Raw genomic sequence first — 19,863 nt, 5'->3', positions numbered from 1 at the left:
CAGTCTAAATCTACCGGACAGCAGATGTCTCATCAGAATGTATGGAAGACAAAAGGAAGTGACACAACTTTTTCAAGTGCTAAAACAAAACTCTACCAACCCGGAGCTCTTTATCCAGCAAAAATACCCTTCAAATATGAAGGAGAAGTCAAGACATTCTCAGATGATAGAAAACTAAGAGAATTTGTTGCCAGCAACAAACCTACCCTAAATGAATGGCTAAAAGAAGTCCTCTAGACAGAAAGGAATCAATAAAAGAAGGAACATAGGAACATCAAAAAAGACGTAGATCATGAAAAGCAAAAATATGGGTAAGTACAATAGGATTTTCTTCTCTTTTTGAGTCTAAGTTATGTTTGATGACTGAAACAAGAACTCCAACATTGCCAGTGATTTGATACGATGTAGGGGAAGTGTTAAAGATAATTATATTGTAAATGGGGGAGGGTAAAGGGACACAAAGGAGGTAAGGTTTCCACACTTTACTTGACTTGGTAAAATGATGACACCAATAGACTTTAAGTGATGTATGTGTAATGTAACGCCTAGAGCAGCCATTAAAAAGCTATACAAAGAGATATGCTCAAAAACACTAGAGATAAATCAAAATGTACTTCTGAAAAGTGTTCAAGTCACCAACAGGAAGATAGGAAAAAGAAAATAGATAATGCAAACAGAAAAATATAATAAAATGACAGACTTATCCCTAACAAATCAATAATTACATTAAAATATAAATAATTACATTAAATGTAAAAGTCTAAATATACCAACTAAAATACAGATTGGAAGACTGGAATATATATATTATATATATATAATTTATATACTGTATATAAGAAATTCACTTCAAATAACAGTACTGGCAGGTTGAAAGTAAAAGGATGAAAAACATATATGTCATACAAACATTAATCAAAGGAAATCAGGGATGGCTCTTAATATCAAATAAAGTAAACTTCAGAACAGACAAAATTCTGAGAGAGGGACATTATGTAATGATAAAATAGTTTATCTGCCAAAAAGACACACCAGTTCTAAATGTGTATGCACCAAACAACAGAGTTGCAAACTATGTGAAGGAAAAACTGATAGAATTGAAAGGAGAAATACACAAGTCCACAGTTATAGTTGGTAATTTCAAAACCTTGTCTCAATAACTGATAGAGCAAATAGACAAAACTCAGTAGGAATATGGAAAACCTCAAATACAACATCTACCAACAGGAACCAATTGACATTTATAAAATACTCTATTCAACAAAAGCAGAAAACACACTCTTTTCAAGTGCCCACAGAACATATACCCAAATAAACCACATCCTGGGCCATAAAACAAACCTCAACAGATTTAAAAGAATTGAAATCATACAGAGTGTGCTCTATAACTACTATGGAATCAAACTAGAAATTAATAGCAGAAATATAGAAAATCCCCAAATGCTTGGAAACTAAACAACACACTTCTACATATTCCATGGGTCAAAGAGGAAGTTTCAAGGGAAACCAAATAATATATTGAACTGAATAAAAATGAAAATGCACCATATCAAAACTTGCGAGGTATAGCAAAAGCAGTGCTGAGAGGAAACTGTGTAATACTAAATGCATACATTACCAAAGAAAAAGTTTTAAATCAGTCATCTAAGCTACCATCTCAAGAAGCTAAAAAAAAAAATCCTTTAAAAGTCAAATAAACTTGGGTAACCTGGGTGGTTCAGTTGGTTAGGTGCTTGAATCTTGATCTCAGCTCAGGTCTTGATCTCAGGGTTATAAGTTCAAGCCCTGCATGGGGCTCCACACTGAGCATGGAGCCAACTTAAAAAAAAAAAAAAAAGTGAAATAAACCCAAAGCAAGCAAAAGAAGGGAAATAATAAAGGTAAAAGCAGAAATCAAGGAAATTAAAAACAAAACAAAACAAAACAGAGAAAAATCAATGAAAGAAAGAACTGTTCTCTGAAAAGATCAGTACAATTGACAAACCTGTGGCAATACAGACAAAAGTAAAACTAGAGCAGACACAAATTGCCATTATCAGGAATGAAACAGGGGACGTAATTATAGACACTGCAGACATCAATAGTATAAGGGAATACTATGAACACCTCTACACACATAAATTTGATAACTTAAGTGAAATGGAGTAATTCCTTAAAAAAAAACAAAAACTACCCTAACTCACCACATACAAAATGATAATTAGAACTACAGAGAAAATTACAATTTAAAACTCTAAAAAGGAATCTCCAAGTCCAGGTGGTATCACTGGAGAATTCTACCAAATTCTACCATATTTAAATAAGAATTAACAGCAATTCCATATAATCTCTTCCAGAAAATAGGAGAGGAGGATACACATCCCAATTTATTTTATGAAGCTAGTATTACCTTGATACTAAAACCAGACACAGTATAAAACAAAAGACTACAAACCAATATTCCTTATGAATATAGACACAAAATCTCTTAGCAAAATATTAGCAAATAAAATTTAGCAATATTACAAAAAGAATTATGCACCACAACCAAGTAGGGTTTATTTCATGCATTCATGTCTGGTTCAATATTCAATATAGTTCACGTAAAAATTGTCTTTTTTTAGTGTTAATGTCATATTCATCTAGAGCAGTTTCCTCTTCCTTTCTTTCCTTCTTTTAATTCCTCTTTCTCTTTTTCCCTCTCTTAGGAAATGAATGATTACCTGATCAAAAGAGTCCTTCACTCTTTATGTGCACATTCTAGGGATGTATGGTCTAAATAAACAGGCACAATGTCTGAAATAATGGAAGACAAAGTTATTAAGATGTATTTCATTTTGTGGACACTAAAAGTGTATTTACATAATAGCTTTTATTATTACAGTTGTAAGAAAAAAAGAAAGGGCATTCTTTTCAAGTTAAAAGAAGATACCAATTTTGGCATGTTTCAAAGTCTCTAAAAAACTAATTTATTATATGATAACAAGTGTCAGCACAATATTTGATCTGAACAAGGCCAGGGTTAAATTTCCTTTGATTAAATTGAATTTCCTGCATGGGATTTATGAATTAAGCAATATTCCACTATTTCCATAACTTGTTTAAAATTTAAAATTATACATATAAAATTGTATTTAAAATGAATGATAACAATGAATCCTTTTTAAAGATTTAATTTTATGACATTCTTACTTTGGGACAAATCATAAGAATTTAATTTTTTAACTAAAACTATAATTTCCTGATCCTTAACTAACTTAAAGACCTTAGACAAATAGTTAATAAATAATCTTTGGATGCCTAAACAATTTCTAAATAAGAAATAGATACAAAACAGTGGTTATTCAATATAATGAATTGAACGAATATAAATTTTTACTTTATTTTTTACAAGGGTAATAGATGAACAAAATGTGTAAATGCCTTTGGATTATACTTTTTAATTATATTATACTTTAAAATTGTTTAGATTGTATGACAAATGCTAGTAGACAGAAAAATATCTAAATTAGTCTTTATTTTCTCTCCTCTAACTGTTCTTATGCTTGATGAAAAGGAAGGTTGATTACTTTGGTCAAGATGATAATTAATATAATTAATACAGAGAAATACAAGTATGTATACAAGATAATGAATATGATTTTCTGTTTGTTTATCAAGAAGGCTGAAATAGTTTATTCACAGGGCAAATTTAATGTATACACACGTTTTATTTAATAGATTTAATTTAATTTTATTTTTTTAATAGATTTAATTTTAAGGCTATAGTTTAATACTTTAAAATCATTACTTATTAGTGTATTTATACATTTGTGAATACCTAAATGCAAACATATGAGGACATATTAATAAATCCTTTACTGTAGGTTGTTAAACATGAATAATGTACAAAAAGAGTAAAATTAGAATTATGGTCTTTTTAACATAAAATAATTAGGTTATTTTATACTCAGTAGTAAAGATTTCTTTTTGTCAATAAAATATTCTGTTAAATTTCAGTGCTTCTGATATACTTTTAAGTCATTTTTTAAAAGATTCCTTGCTTTCAAAATAAAGTTTTTCATAACTATTGTTAATTTCTCAGTGTTTTTACAATGTTTCCTATAATTATTTCTTTACTCTACTTACGAGTTATATCTTCTCTCCTTAAGCAACTATTCCTGATTCTTTCTTTCCCAAATTCAGGATAAAGCCATTAATTTGTTTTTTGTGCCCAAACCATCTTGGGGTTTTACTAAAATGGCCAAGGGGTAATACAAGCTTTGTTAAAGGAAGGAACAATGGGAATAATTAGATTTCTAAAAATCCTCTGAATTTTAATTAATCTAAAACTATTGCGAGAGCGTTTTGGTTTGCCAAACAAGTAATAAAAAAGCCGATAAGTTACCCCCAAAAAGTTGATTATACTTAGGTAAAATATGCTAATGCAAATATCTTTCAGGGATTACATACTTTTTAAGTTAAAAGAAGCATGTTTGCGTTTAAATGCAAAGATTACTATAACTGAGATAAAAAGATTTTTTCCCAGGTCTCTAGACTCATGAACCCTTTCTCCTTTTTGGTCATGACCAATCTGAACAAGCACTAGACTTTCTGATTCAGTTACATGGGAATCGTCAGAGGTCAACTTTTGATTTCAGTCTTTCATTAGACCTAGTAGCCACATGTAACCATCTTGTTTAAGAGCTATAGCAGCTCCAGCAAGGCTTCTAGAAGCCTTAAGTCAACTTTGTCAACTTAGTTCTATGGTCTCCACTAAACTTAATAGTCTCCCTGTTGGGGGCACCTGGCTGGCTCAGTAGGCAGGGTGTGGGACTCTTGATCTCTGGGTTCTGAGTTCAAACCCCACATTGGGTGTAGGGATTACTTAAAAGAAATAAATAGTTTCCCCTTGTTCCTTTGATTAGATATGACTTGGGACTTCTCAGCCAATCACATAACCTCCTATACAATTCTGTTGGTTTCCCTTAAAACATCATGATCCATTACTGTAACATTGAATCAAGCTACCCTAATTTCCTCGTGTGTGTGTGTGTGTGTGTGTGTGTGTGTGTGTGTGTGTAAAAGCCCATGACTGGTTATCTTAGTAACCGAGGTGTCCATACCTTGCATGGACCTTCTAGATTCTCCCTTGCATATCCTTGATTTAATTTTGTTGGTTCATACTTAGAAAGAAAAAGAAAATTGCCAAGCAGGCTATGCTACCTCTGATTTGAATTTACCCTTGAAATATAAGCTTTACCTTGAAATAAAATAAAGTCAGATGACTAAGTTAATTGCCTTTACCCAGACTTGCTGACAAAAGAATGAAAGAACAAATATTTATACTGATACATGGAATATGATTTTGGATTCATCCATGAATTCAAAATACGTTAGAAATAGAGATTTCCTGACACTACAAGACTCCCTGTAAAGTAAACAATGAATCAAAGAACCTTGAGATGCTTTGCTACTACCCAAAGAAACAGCCATAATAAAAGTAGAGTTTAGCAAGTCTGTTTCATGATATTACTTACAACAGCCGAGATAAACTGGCGATGGTATTAAACCAACACTGGCAGGGTAATATGAAGGCTACGGCTAAGGATGCTCCCATGCATGCCCTATCTGTCGTCAACACAATGCTAGCAAGTCTGTAAAGGTAGAACATGGACAACCACAGTCCCAAGGCTCCTTTGAACATCTCCAGAAGGTCTATGAATGTGTTCTGGTTATTGTTTATTCTCAGAGTGTGTTAAGGCTTTTCTTTGCTACAGAGCTCTGTCTTTATGGTAGGAAAAAAAAATTGCTTAATTTGGGAATCCCAGCTTGTCTCTTCTGTAACAGACACACATTTCACTGATGGAGTCATCGAAGAACAGTAAAGCTTTAACTTTTACTTAGAAACGTCGCTGTCCTTATCCACAGACAACAGGGAATGTAACAAGAACTAATGGAATTCTAACACCCTCAAACTTCTAAGGATTGAAGTATTTCCATTGGCCTTGATTACAGGCAATGAGATCAATCCCCCCTGGAACCCACAAATTATCTCCTCCCGAGTTCATAACAAGCTGCCCTTGTGCATTTGGGGATTACTTCCAATCCTTGATCCTATTCTATTGTGATCTAATGGATGACTACAGGGAAGTTGCTTTTCCAAAATATTCTCCAAAGCAGTCTCCGTGTGATCTGAAACGTAGATATTTGGTCTTCCAGAAAAGACATCAGAGGAAAACTTCTCTTGACCCTAGATGGAGAGGACCCTATTGCTATCTTTAACAACGGACACTGTATTAACACTCCAATATTTTAACTTTTGGACTCATGTCTCCCAACTAAAAAGACACACAGAACTTTCCCCCAACTACTGGAAGTCCATTCCTTTGAAAGACCTCAAACTGAAGATTTTTAGAAATTCTCCAGAAGCTGTTGATTTATAGAAGGGCAGATTATTGGGGCACCTGGGTGGCTCAGTTCATTAAGTATCTCCCTTCGGCTCAGGTCATGATCTCAGGGTCCTGGGATCGAGTCCTGCATCAGGCTTCCTGCTCAGCGAGGAGTCTGCTTCTCCCTCTGCCTCTGCTTCTCCCTCTCTTTCTGCCTCTGCTTCTCCTTCTCCCTCTGCCAAAAAAAATAATAATAATAAAAAATAAAAAATATATATATAAAAAAGAAGGGCAGATTATTGACTACAGAAGCAGATAGCTTTCACACAAGACAGAACAAAATTAATTTTCTAATTCTTTAGCAACTTTTTCTTTCTCCTTACTACTCATTTCGTTCACCATTGTACTTTCCCTCTGTCTATTAACTAATATGATCTCCCTTATCTTCATCCTGGGACCCATTACCGTCTTTGCCACTTAAGAGAAAACAAAATTCTCTGAGTTGTTTTTTCTTTTTTTTTTTTTCAAGTAGGCACCACACCCAGCATGGGGCCCAATGTGGGGCTTGAACTCACAACCCTGAGACCAACACCTGAGCTCAAGAGTCAGATACTTAACTGACTGAGCCACCCAGGCACCCTTCTGGGTTGTTTGTTTTCTCTTAGATCATAGCTACTGTTCTGAATTTAACTGATCGCTGACAAAATTTAATAACTAAAACCAACCAAACAAAAACAAATAAATAAAAAAACACTTCAAGATGTAAATTTTCTTCTCCATATCCCTTCTGATAGTTAAGTTTCCCCTCACATAATTAACGCCAATTTCAGTCTTATAAAAATTGTATATTGACCCCATACCAACAAAATGCTTCTGCTGAAGTCCTTACAACCCTATCAGCAAAACCTAACACTTTGGTAGTGGGAACAAAGATTGGGTCTAACCCGGATAGAAATCATTACTTTATTTTCTTCAAAAACCTTCCAGCCTGCTTTGCAGGACCTGTTTGACTCCACTGAAGGCATCTGTCCACCTCAAATGACTCTCCACCCACAGATGCTCAAATAAAGAAAAGGGCTCATTCCTATTGTGAGAAATGATTCTTAAATTCCCAGTTACCACTTGTCTACTTCTTATGTGGACATCGGGCTTACACCTACCTGCCACACACTAACTTACCCTGTGTACTCAAGGTCATTGTTAGAGGATGTCAGATGTTTAAAATTACCACCCCTCCAGGAATCGTGTTTCCCTAAAAAGAACACACAGAGACATCTGAGAGAGGCAGGTACAGGCTAATTCAGAGAAGTCTCTCTCAGGAGAGATAACCAATTGCCTGGTGTGCATACTGTGGAAGCAGCAACTACCAGAGTTGGAATAATGCAACTGGAAAGAATCACTCATAGCTTATCTCTGACCCTGGCAAGAGTCTTATTTATTTAAAGTGTACAACTTCTGCTCTGGAAGCTGACAAAGACTCGCTCCTTGATCAAACTCTAGCTAGGCTCCTCTGGGCCCTCTCCCTGATAGGCTCCCAACCTGGTCTATAAAGACTTAATAAAGGATTAACAGTTTTTTGTTTTTCAGTGTTAACATTTTTTTAATTATAAACATGACAGTAGATTGTAAATGCTGTTTTGTAGTCTATAAACAATTTTTCTATAAACAAAATGTCATGATCATTTTCCCATTCAATAGATTTTCTACAAGATAAAAAAAGATTGCTTATGTAAACGGTAAGGCTATAACATGACTCTAAGCCAGAGAACTCTGCCTCATGCCCAAACACATAAGGATTAATGGTAGGATGGAGGAGAAAACATTTCTGAAGGGGTAGATGGCCTAGCCTAACCACATAAATATGCAACAACTGTTCATCCAGTTTATGAGGGCTTCTCAACCTGTGTTTGCCACACTCTTTCTTTTTTTTTTTTAAACATTTTTTATTTAAATTCAATTAATTAACATATAATGTATTATTGGTTTGAGAGGTACAGGCCTGTGATTCATTGGTCTTACACCCAGGGCTCATTACACCACATGCCTTCCTTAATGAAGGACTAACAGTTTTTTTTTTTTTTTTTAACAGATCAGGGCTACATCTCTAGGATGACCAAAACCTCCCCTTCTTGTAGAGCCTGAAACAACTCAAGGCCAACAAAAGAACTTACTGTTTGTTCCAGACAACACCTGAAGATAGGGCTCCTGTCTCCCAGCCTCTGTGGGAGGGTAGGATCCTAAGCTTCAAAAGTGTCAGTTAGCAAACCCAGATGCAATTCACATGGGCCAACCTCCCCTTCCCGTTTTTTGTAATTTTTCACTTCCCTGACTCTGCCGAGCACCTGTTTACCCCCTCTCTACTCCTTCATTCTTCCTTAAGAACATCCACTCACCTCTGTAAAAAATGAAGCTAAGTTCAGGTCATGTTGGACTCTTCTCTACTGCAATAGTATATTACCAATTAAAATCTCTCCTTCCTTTAACTAGCATCTGGCTTTGTTTATCTTTGACAAAGCCCAGGTTTAAATGTAAATTCGTTAGGCAGAGTTGTCATGGATAATAACACAGTCCTTAATTTCTCCTTACCTAGCCAAAGAGAATTTTCTGCTAGAGTAAACACTTATTACTACACCTGGATAAATATTACATAACAGCCTATGACTTGAGGTATGGGTGGAGGGAAGCTTCCTGGATGTCTAGAAAAGAACAGAAGGATTGCAGGGGACATGTTTTCATTATCAGAGTATGATAGTATGGGTCCCTGTTTTTCAGAGTCTGTTATATGAACTAATAACCATTTTTGTTCCTGCAAAGTCCTGCTTCCTTGAATCTTACCCCCAAATTATCTAATGCGAGCATAAATCCTATTATAATTCCTAACATCCTCTTTCTGAGATGCCCCAGTTTCCCTTCATGTGCATTCCCCCTTGACACAAGTCAATAGACCCAACTTTGTTCAACTACAGGTATGTTCCCAATGGCCTTTGACTAGAAGACACTGACTCTGAGAATCCACATAATGATCTAAACAATAAAAAAGGTAGGGTAAAACATTAGTTAAATTAACCTACCCAAAGAGATGGCTTGTTAATATATTTCTGATGCAGCAAGGATGTTTTTCAATTCTCCTTCAGACACTTATGTGAAGGTGTAACTCAGAAAACATGGTTGACATGTAAATGATGTCAAAAAAGAAAAACTTTTTTCTTTAATTCAGCACTTCCCAAAGTATCTTCCACAGAATATGAATTCCATAAGATGCTCTGTAAAAGACAAGCCTTCCATGTTTAAATCAGCTTGAGAAATACTGTAAGCTCTAGTATTCCTCTCTTGGAGACTCATAATGCATGTTAAAGGCTCTATGGGGTTCCTGCAGGAAGACAGAAAAAAAAAAAAAAGCCTGATTTACACACAGTATCCCTCCCTTTTTTTGATCCTAAAAACTCTTGGGCACATTAACACATTCTAATACCCCATAGAACTAATGTTCTACACAATCTTACTTGGGAAATGCTGATGTTATTATATAAATTTTCTGGAACAGAATTTTGATAGAAGAGAAAGAGAAACCCCACGTAATGGGCCAGTTCAACCAGCAAGTGTTCAAGTGTTTGGAGTCAGGGAGTTCTAAGCACTTACTTTTGGGTAACTTAGCATTTCTGAGCATCCATTACTTCATTTATAAAATGGAGAGTGCATTCATTTCCTAGGGCTGCCTTAACAAAGTACCACAAACCTGGAGGCTTAAACAAAAGAAATTTATTCTCTCACAGTTCTGGAGGCTAAAAGTCTGAAATCCAGGCATCAGTAGGACCATGCTCCCTTAGAAGCCCCTAGAGAAGAACTCTCCCTTGCCTTTTCTAGCTTCTAGTGGTTACCAGCAATCTTTGGCATTCCTTGGCTTGTGGATGCATCACTCCAATCTTTTGACTTTCCCATGGTATTTTCTTCCGTGTCTTCACATCATCTTCCTACTATGTATTCTGCATTTCTGTGTCTTCTCCTCTTCTTACAAGAACACAGGTCATTCAGCTTAGGGCCCATCTTAATCCAGTATGACCTCATCTTAACTAAATCCATCTATAAAGATCCTATTTCCAAATAAGGTCACATTCACAGGTACCTGGGATTAGGACTTGGATATGTCTTCTTGGGGGGACATAATTCAACCCACAACAAGGATATATAACATCGATTTCATGGGGTTGTTGTAAGCATTAAATGAGAAAGAGAGAGAGAGCTTCACACAGTCCTTGGTACTGAGTAAATGCCCCCAGCTCCTCCACCCTCAGGAATGTAGGTAGAAATGACCTCGCTTCAATCTGTCATCCCACTGACCATGAAGATGATGAACTCAGTTCTCATGTTCATATGAAGTATAAAAAGTAGACTCCTCTTCGTGTTTGCTAGAAGGGCATACTGTACAGAAATACTGATAACTCTTGGATTATTCTGACATGTTTATGATGAAAATCTCTCAAAACCACTCCACTCTTTTGCTTTCAGTCTATTTCTACCAGGCAACCTTCTAATAACCCATCTGTTTCAACAGCCCTCTCTGGAAGGGTGGACTTTGAATCGTGAACTGAAAGATTACAATAAAGAGAATGTAGAACCCCCCATTATAAATATTCAAACCAGAATAACCAGAATTCTGGGTTAAAAATTATTTCCCGGTGAGTTTGACTTGTGTAAATTGATCTCTCTAGGCCTAGGAGTAGACTGACAAGATGAGAGTTCTCCTAATGCAGAGCTGAGGGCCACCTCTTATTTCAGAGATGACTACGGAACCTTAGTTCTGATGACATGAATAATGGCTCTCTGCTTTTGATCTGTCTCAACAGTAAGTCGGGGTTTTCTTGCTTGGGCTATAGGGAGAATGGTGAGGCCATAGCTGGGATGAGGAGCACACACTCTAGAGCTCACGAGAAAGGTCAGGGGTGCAGAAGCAGGTCAGAAAGATGGTCACACAGAGGCTGGAAGTCTGTAAGCCTAACAGGAAAGGGAATATAACAAAATGAGGAACTTGGAGATAGTGTTTTAACTCAGTCTTATAGAGATTTAAAATTTCTATTGGTTGGCAGGGCTAGGACAGAAGGATCAAACTCCGAGTCGGAAATGCTAGAGGTAGTACAGGCAGCGCAACCCAAGTCCGTGAAGCAAGCGTGGAGCTGGATTAAATGCCACAGCTATGTATCTCGAAGGGCGGAGCACTAGAGCCAGGGTCAACACACAGAGCCTCAGGGGACAAAAAGACAAGGCATGAGAAAAATAAGACTGGTACGTGACCAGCCAGAGGAATTTTCATGTTCCCATGGGTTTCGTTACAAGTGGCCTTTTTTTTTTTTAAGGGATGGAGTCCTATCCATATGGCCCCAGAGAACCTACTCTAGTCTTAAAGACACTGACTTTGGAGCTAGGATTCTGATAGAATCTTAGGGAAAGCTCATATCTAACAGAGCAGGGAAGAATCTGAAAAAAGTAAAAATAGACCTAAAAACAACCAAGTCCTTAGACTTTTTGACCATGAAGACCACTTCTCCTATCTCAAGACCCATAGGACTTGTGAACTGCAATGAGAAGGGCAGCCTGTGAAGGTTGGGGAGCAGCCTGCACTCCTCCCTGACTAGGGTGTAGCAAGCCTTCAGGGACACTGTCGGCTACGGGTGCTGAGGAAAGTCCCTTATCATAGGCAGAGCATGGAATCCAGCAGGTATGACCACAGATAAAAGGTCATCAGAAGAGATGGTAACAGGTGTTCCACCAGGAAGTTGAGGGGTGTGGGGGAACCCAAACCACACCCTAGCAACAGGGCCTCCTTGAGCAACCGGGCAGCAAGGCAGAACTCATGGGGAAGTTCGTCTGTAAGCTGCAAGACCATTTAGAGCCAGACCACAGTGCAAGAAGAGGGTCAGTATAGGCAGGCCCTGAATCCTGGAGGCCCTGAGTTCTGAAGATCCTGAGTCCTGATGTCCTTGATTCCTGGAGGCCCTGGGTTTTGGAGGCCCTGAATCTGGAGACCTGAATCCTGGAGGCCCTGAGTCCTGAGATTCCTGAATTCTAGAGGCCCTGAGTCCCGGAGGCCCTGGTCCTAGAGGTCCTGAATCCTGAGATCCCCGAGTCCTAGAGGCCCTGGGTTTTGGAGGCCCTGAATCCTGGAGTCTGGAGGCCCTGGGTTTTAGAGACCCTGAGTCCTAGAGGCCCTGGGTTTTGGAGGCTTTGAGTCCTAGAGGCCCTGAGTCTGGAGGCCCTGGGTCTTGGAGAGCCCAAGGGCTTGGGCACAGAGACTCAGGGATGCCAAGACAGGGGTCCATTTTCCCTAATGAGGTGGAGACCAAATCTCAGGAAAAAGAGAGATGCCCAACTTTAGAGTCAAGGCACAAAGTCAGGATCAGATCACTCCCTAGGGTAACTAAGTTCCAGAGCTGCTTCTATGCCTCTACCTGAGATTGGGATTAGTTCTGGGCCCTGGAGGGGACTGGAGTGGGAGTGGTCGATGGCTGACAAACAGCCTCAGTTGCAGGGGAAGGATACCCTACAGAAGCTGGAGCTTTGATTCCAAGAGCATCTTAATCCCTGGAAAGCTTAAGAAAGAAAATACAGATTCCCTTCCTAGAAGCCTCGTCTAACTAACAGCCACAGGCTAAAAGCAGGACTAGCTCAGTTGCAAAATTCCATTTAGCTCAATACTTTCTCTGGAGAATCCTTTAAAACATTTTGATTGTTCTTTCCTGACCATATAAAATACATCTGACCACATCACACTTCAACATTTTAGACTGTTTTCAAAAAGAAAAAGAAAAAGAAATTGCCTGCTACATGTGGCTGTAGAAATCAGCCTGACCAATTAAGTACGTGACAGGAAGCTGAGAAATACATGAAGAGGTAAATTCAAGGAAAACTGGAAATAAATGGACAGCCTAATTAAGGCTTTGTCTCCTGCTGCTTTACTGGTGACGAAACAACAAAGAAGAAACAGCGACAGCAGGAGATGGGGATTCCATATTTCAGTTATGAAGAAAACCAAATGTGTTGCATGGCCAGTTAGAATCTGCTGTGGACGAATAACTTCCATTGATGCTTGGAATGTTTGCACGGTCAGAGCAAAGCTGCGACCATCCAGAACATCGCAGAGACTATTTTCATGTGTACTTAGAAAAATACCTTTTTTTTTTTTTAAGAAAAATACATTTTTGGACAGGGCCTAAGGATCTCCTGTCACAGAGTCCCTCCCCCTACCCGCCACCCCTCCGCCGCCCCCATCAGCCCTGGCTGGGACTGTGCGCCCACAGGTGTGCTCACCTTCAGTGCTGAGATCTGGGCCTGTGACCGGTCTCAGAACCTGAAGCCCGAGGCACTCAGACACACCGACACGGACATGCCCCGGGGAGCAACAAGTGATAAGCATTACACGACCGGAGGCTGTGAGATTACGATAAACGGCTAAAGAACAGAGAATCTTCTGGAGAATAAAGGTCGGTGCAGTCGGCATCATCTTTACAAGGAATTAATGATGGGATTTTTGTGCAGCACCTAAGCTGTCAGCACCAGGACAGGAGAGCAAAGACGGCCGGCAGCCTCCCAGATTACCACTAGGTGACGTTCTGGGTCCTCCGTTTGGCCACTGTCTCTGGGACTTCTAACTCCCACACTGAGAATCCTTCCGGCAGGTTAACAGCAGGCCCTTGGCCGTCTGATTTCATCAGCTACCCTCACTTCCCTCACTTCAAGCTACCCGCCTTGGCCAGGCCTGCCTGAGGGTTCTGGGAAAGCACACGTCCTCTACCAGCCACAGATGTTTGCCCATTCAAAATGAGCAGCATGCGGCCAGCGCTCTGCAAAGCTCCTTCTGTGTGTTAGCTCAGTTAGTCCCCAAACAGCCCTAGGTAATCTGAATTGGCTATTTTATAGCTGAGGAAGATTACAGTGCAAAGATACGGAATAGCTTGTGTGCCCAAGTTCACTTGTCACTTAGTGGTGGGATGGGGCTTAAACCCAGCTCCAGCTCTCTGTCACAAAGCTCCTCTGCCTCTCTCTGCACAGCAAATACTGGGTCCTAGGTACCTGACAGGGAAGAAAATACAACCTCAGACCTAAAGGAACCTCCAGAGTGGTGAATAAACCAGACAATGTAACAGACAAAGCCGGGTGAGAAGGGCCATCAGAATGAAATGGCATAGGAAACGGCCTTGGGGAACAAGGACGTTTTTAAGGTACTAAGGGGAAAGGTTGACTAGGGAGAGGGGCCAGGGGTTCCAGACAGAGGACCAGGCTGTATGAAGAGACTGGTTGTTGAGAACACAGGGCAAGTTTGGGGAATGGCAAGTGATAACAGTCTAGGTGACGCATGAAAGGGAGAGGGTGGGCAGAGGGTGGTTTGAGAGTGACCTACATCCACACTAAAGGAGTTTGGGTTTTATTCTGAGGGCAATGAGGGCCCTTGAAGTGCAGAAAGCAGATGTGTATTTTTTAGAAGGGTGATTCTGGTAGCAGGTGGAGGACAGTTGGGAAGGAGTCAAGCCTAGGTTCAGAGAGACTGCAAGGGATGCTCCTGTGCCTGTCCAGGGCAGAGGGGGTGGACATAGCTGGATGGGATTGAGAGATATAAAGAAAAATGAGAGGTGGCCAGAGTTGTGGATGGACCAGTTATGGAATGTCAAGGAAAGTGGGTGGGGGGTGGGCCGCGTGGATCTTCTCAGGTCTTTGCTGGGAGAATGGTGTCTTCCACTAATAAAAAGAACGTAAGAGGAAGATGCTGTTTTGCGGGGGGAGGATGAGTTCAATTTGAGTTTGAGGGGGAATGAGTTTGAATTTGAGGCTTTTATGACGCCTGTAAATGGAACCGTCCCCTTGCAGTCTAGAGCTGGGGTGGAGGGGCTAAGGGAGCCTGCTGAATTTATGGCTCGTCAGCACTTGATGGTGACTGAAGCCAGAAAAGTTGGAAGACCTCACACAGGGACATGAGAACAGAGAAGGAAAGAGGGCCAGAGACAAGACCCTGGGGGGACATCACCAATTAAGAGACAGGCAGAGAACAGGAGGCTGGAAAGATGGTTGACAAAGGCTGGTCCAACCCCAAACCAGGAGAGACGAATCAAGAATACAGTGTTAAGGAGGCCAGGAGAAAGACTGGTTGAAAGAGCAGGTGGTCAGTGGGGACAAAAAGTCTCAGGGGACTCTGCAATAAGAAAGCTATCAGTGACCAGAGGGGTGGGGTGGAAGCCCAAGGACAAGTGCATCAGTGGAGAACATGACTGCTGACCTGGGAGAGGACACTTTCCAGTTCTGCAGCTGTGAAGGGCATGTTTGCTGGAGGAAGATTTTGAGTCCAGGAGGGAAGCTGCATGTCTTCTTTTCTCTGGAGACACCTTGATTGTGACTCTTAGCCAAACTCCTTCCAGTGACTTGGGTCTCTTCCTCTCTTCATTTCTCCTTCTCTCTTCCAACTTCATCCACCTGAACTTCTAGACTAGAAGGTACTCTACCTGAAGGCTAGCAGACCTGGTCTGACTCCCAACCCTCCCACTTTCTAGCTGCATAACTCTTACTCTCTGCCCTTCAGCTTCCTCACTCTCAAAGTGTGGCTCTTTAAGAGAGCCTGTAGGATTGTTCTGAGTTGTAAATCAAGAATGTGCTCACTCCACACAGCGGATGGTCCAGCAAATGCCAGTGTTCTCTTCTACCTGATTCTGCAACCTATTCGACTTTTTGTTTTTGCTTGTCCTCTCACACTTAAACTTCCTGAACTCCTGGGCTCCCTGTTGTCATTTCTTTCTCATCTTCCTCTTTTATATTTATGGCAATAGCTGCCCTGCCCCCATCCCCACCATCTCATGGGAGCTGCCTGTGAATCATACAGGACTGGGAGACGGTCATCTGTTCTTGATCAACAGCTGGTTCTACTGCTCTTTCTCAAACTTCCTTCTCAGTTATTTGATCTTCAGATCTTATCAGTGAAACCTCCACTCCTTCTCTGTCTTCTGTGGTCCTGGGTACTTGTGGTTTTCCATTTCCCGATTGTTCAGCCCTTCCAAATCCACTGTTATCTCTTCTTTACCCAATTGTGGACCACCACTGGAGCCCCACCGGGGTCCTCAGCTCACCACTCTCTATAACTCCCCAAGAACTCCCCCACCATGGGGACATTACCCTCTCTGCCTCCGACTCCCAGAGGTCTCTTACATATGAAAATACCATATTTTCATCTGAAGATTTACAAAGAATTTTTTTTCTCAGTTACCTCATTTGTTCCACTTGACTATCTTTTGAGATAGGCTGAGTTGGCATTTTTATCTCAATTTTACAAATAAAGAAAAAGAACTCTGAGATCTAGAAAATGCAAGTGGTTTCTCCTGAATTCTAACCTAAGCTATACTCTACAGGATGGCCTTATTTGGAGATTCTGTCTCTAGCTCAGATCTCACTTGGGTCTAGCCTCCCTCTCAAATCAATCCCACTCAGCTGGCGTTGGGACCGAATGTTTGTGTGCCCCCAAAATTTATATGTTGAAGCCCCAACCTCCAATGTGACTGTATTTGAAGACAGGGCTTTTATGGAGGTAACTGAGGTTAAATGAGGTGATACGGTAGCATTCTGACCCAGTAGGACTAGTGTCCTAGGAGAAGAAACACACTCTGCCATGTGAGGACACAGCCAGATGGCAGCCACCTACAAGCCAAGAGGAAAGGTCTCAGAATAAAACCTATCATGTCAGCATCTTGATCTTGGACTTCCAGCCTCCAGAACTGTGAGAAATAAATTTCTGTTATTTAAACCACCCAGTCTGTGATATTTCCTTATGGCAGCTGGAATGGACCAATATAGCTGGTGACCATTTGGGGGATGTTTTCTTTCATTTTTCTCTTTCTTTTATATCTCACATCCAATCAATGGACAGAGTTATCTCCATTATTTCTATATGATGTGCCTTGAATTCTATCCTTCCTCTTTACGTACAAAGTCACCACTGTAACCTTGGGTTTTGTTAGCTGATGCCTAGAAACCATTAGCATCTCCTGACCTGTATACCATTGCAAGAGTAAACCAGTTAAAACATCACAGAACCATGAGATTTGATGGTCCAGGGGAATTCTCGGCCCCGTCAGAACTCTCCCTTACCCCCTCACTTATGTCTACATCTTCCCCCTATGTCACCGTGAGTTTGAAGTTCTCCACAGTATGAGACTTCTGCTTTAATAATCACCCTGCAGTTCACAACCACCCCCCACAAATGCTCTTCATTTTCTCTGATGACTTTAGAGTATAACTTAGATTTTAGCCCCCAGAGCTACTGTATACTGTGGAATGGCAAACAGGATATTCTTTATATAGCTCACAGAAATATTCAGAGGAGGGAGTTGGGGTAAGGTCTGGAGCCAGATCTGCCACTTACGAGTGTGGGGATCTTTTTGCAAGCGTTTTATCTTGTCTGTAAATGGCATGATGAGTGTGAAGTATTTCACACAGTTTGAGCACTCAACAATGTTAACTATTATGATTAAACTTCAAATTTGGGGCCTAGAGAAAAGATTTAAAAGGCGAAACGGCTCTCAGAGTATTAATAAAAATATGAAAGTGAGCCTGAGAGACGATTTGATTTAAAAGTAAATAAATATGGTGTCTGTGCTGCGGGGAAGCAGTGGAGGACAGCAGTTGTGGGCAGAGACTCCGGATGTGAGCACTGGTTCTTCCCCTCACTAGAGCTGTGACTAGTTACTAGCAAGTAACTGCATCTCCCTGTGCCTCCACTCCTCCTCAGTAAAATGGGGGCAGTGATAATACTAGTCACTCCTTGACAGGGTTACTATGAGGTTGAAGGGCAATGATGCTTGAATGGCACCCAGACCGGGGCTGGGACGAGAGAAAGCACCGTGTGGATTACAGACTGAGCTCCCCAAGTTGTGCAGAGAGGATGCAACCCTTTGGATCAGAAGATTCTACAACATGTTTGTCCCTCAAAATCCCAGAGGGCCCAGAGTGCTGAACTGATACAACCCCCCAAACAGGGAAGTATCATCGAGTGCCTGATTCTTGAAATGCAAGACTGTTAGCTTAGTCCTTACTTGAAACTGGCCCCAAATGTCATGGCAGACACGTAAAGCTTCATATACTTTCTTGCCTCCTCAGAACAGTTTTATGCTTTCAGAATTTTTCCAAAGGGATAAAGTAAATTAAGTTTTAGAGACCAAAATAGAAATAGGGACAAAAAGAACTGAGATTACAACATCTTTTGAATGAGGAACTGAGCTCGTCCCCAGACTTCCAGAATAAAGGGGGGGCGGGGAGGAGGGGTGAACCACACAGGGCCCCGTTTCCAAGGAGTCAACACTTTGGAACATTCTGCTGCTCCCATCCCTCCTCCGCCCTGTCTCTCCCAAAGTGCCTCAAAGTGCCCCAAAGTGCAAGTCAGTTCACGAACCACCAAGCTAACACCCCACTGTCTTCCAAATGCCATTTACTTCCCCATGCCTTATAGCCACCAAGAAGTCAACACTTTGGCCCAGATCTGCTGTAAACCAGTAAACGTTGAATAGTGTTTATGGATCTGCAAGTTCCCTGAGGAGGAAATTCTCTCATTCACTTTCTCTGTACTGCTGAGATTCTCCTTAATAGCTTTGGGACCAGGGGGACTTTTCAGCCAGAGTCCTAAGGCCTGATAATTCACCCTGAGGGATAATTGGTTTCCACTCCATGGCCGATGCAGAGTCTTACTGTCTAGTTTTCGTCCTCTAGTTAGGACTCCACATTTGGAAGTTGCAAAGCTCACAGAGCTCTGTCCTCCCAGATCCCACCAACCCGTGCTTGACTCACCCTGGAGCTCGGCTGGCAGAAAATTCAACATGTGGTTGTTCATAGGATTGCTGCGGGTTTCTGGAGTAACTTGAAACCCCTGAGCAAGAGTCTTTGGATCTGGCCCATTTCCCATCTGGGGAAGACCTGAGTGAGCCCTTACTGCAAGGATGGGAAAGCTTTCGCAAGCAGTTGTCGCAATAGGCCGGGATCTCTGTGGGCTCCTGAGTGCACTGAGCACTTTCTCCCTTGTAATTGTCTGACCTAAGTGGTTTCTTTTGTAACCAGACTTTCCAGCCCCCATTGCCATCTCTCCTCAGATTCTTCAGCAACCCGCCGGGATCAGAAAGGAGGATATTGCCAATTGATTGGTCCGTCTCCCTGACCTGCCTGCTGACTAAATTCCAGAATGTTCCAAGAAAGTTCAGAAACCTCCAAAATAAATTCTGCATTTCATTAATTTGGTTTCTTATTTTAGTTCTAAAGACCAGACACCTTATCGTATTAACTTTCCTAATTAGAACATTTTCTTAAAATCACAGCAGTTGGGTTGTCAGCTTTTCGATGATTTCGCCCAGCTGCTGATCCTCATGTGCCCTTCGGTTTGCATTTGCCTTCCTCTCCTTCTAGCACTTTCCCCGACTTCTGAGAGCTCAGGGAAGCCACCAGAGCCTTCCTGGCCTGGGCTCTGCCTAAAGCTGCTGGGCCTTCTTGAAATGTTGAC

General features: G+C 40.8%; 1 protein-coding gene and 1 long non-coding RNA gene across 20 annotated transcripts in view; one reads left to right on the top strand and one right to left on the bottom strand.

The window, feature by feature from the left end:
- The window catches only part of CYSLTR2 (cysteinyl leukotriene receptor 2), a 29,557-nt gene that overhangs the window by 3,831 nt on the left and 5,863 nt on the right, over positions 1–19,863 (bottom strand). For 2 of the 19 annotated variants that reach the window (XM_073894552.1, XM_073894560.1), the window contains exons 2-6: positions 9,422–9,720; positions 7,530–7,602; positions 6,426–6,585; positions 2,703–2,775; positions 1,709–1,818 (exon numbers count right to left, since the gene is read on the bottom strand). The exons of 2 other annotated variants lie outside the window; for them this stretch is intronic. The gene's annotated coding sequence lies outside the window, so the exon portion shown is untranslated. The remainder of the gene's footprint in view (positions 1–1,708; positions 1,819–2,702; positions 2,776–6,425; positions 6,586–7,529; positions 7,603–9,421; positions 9,721–19,863) is intronic. 15 more of the 19 variants (XM_073894553.1, XM_073894563.1, XM_073894567.1 and 12 more) reach the window with 13 other exon arrangements.
- On the top strand, positions 54–19,599 carry LOC112826723 (uncharacterized). The gene is made up of 3 exons (XR_003209024.2): positions 54–311; positions 11,060–11,193; positions 19,460–19,599. It is a non-coding gene; the product is annotated as an uncharacterized lncRNA (long non-coding RNA).

The sequence above is a fragment of the Callorhinus ursinus genome, unplaced genomic scaffold, assembly GCF_003265705.2.
Source record: "Callorhinus ursinus isolate GAN/ISIS: 27379988/994484 unplaced genomic scaffold, GSC_fseal_2.0 scaffold7, whole genome shotgun sequence".
Classification (NCBI taxonomy): domain Eukaryota; kingdom Metazoa; phylum Chordata; class Mammalia; order Carnivora; family Otariidae; genus Callorhinus; species Callorhinus ursinus.
Note: the sequence above shows the minus strand (reverse complement) of the source record. Positions and strands in the feature narration are given on the sequence as shown.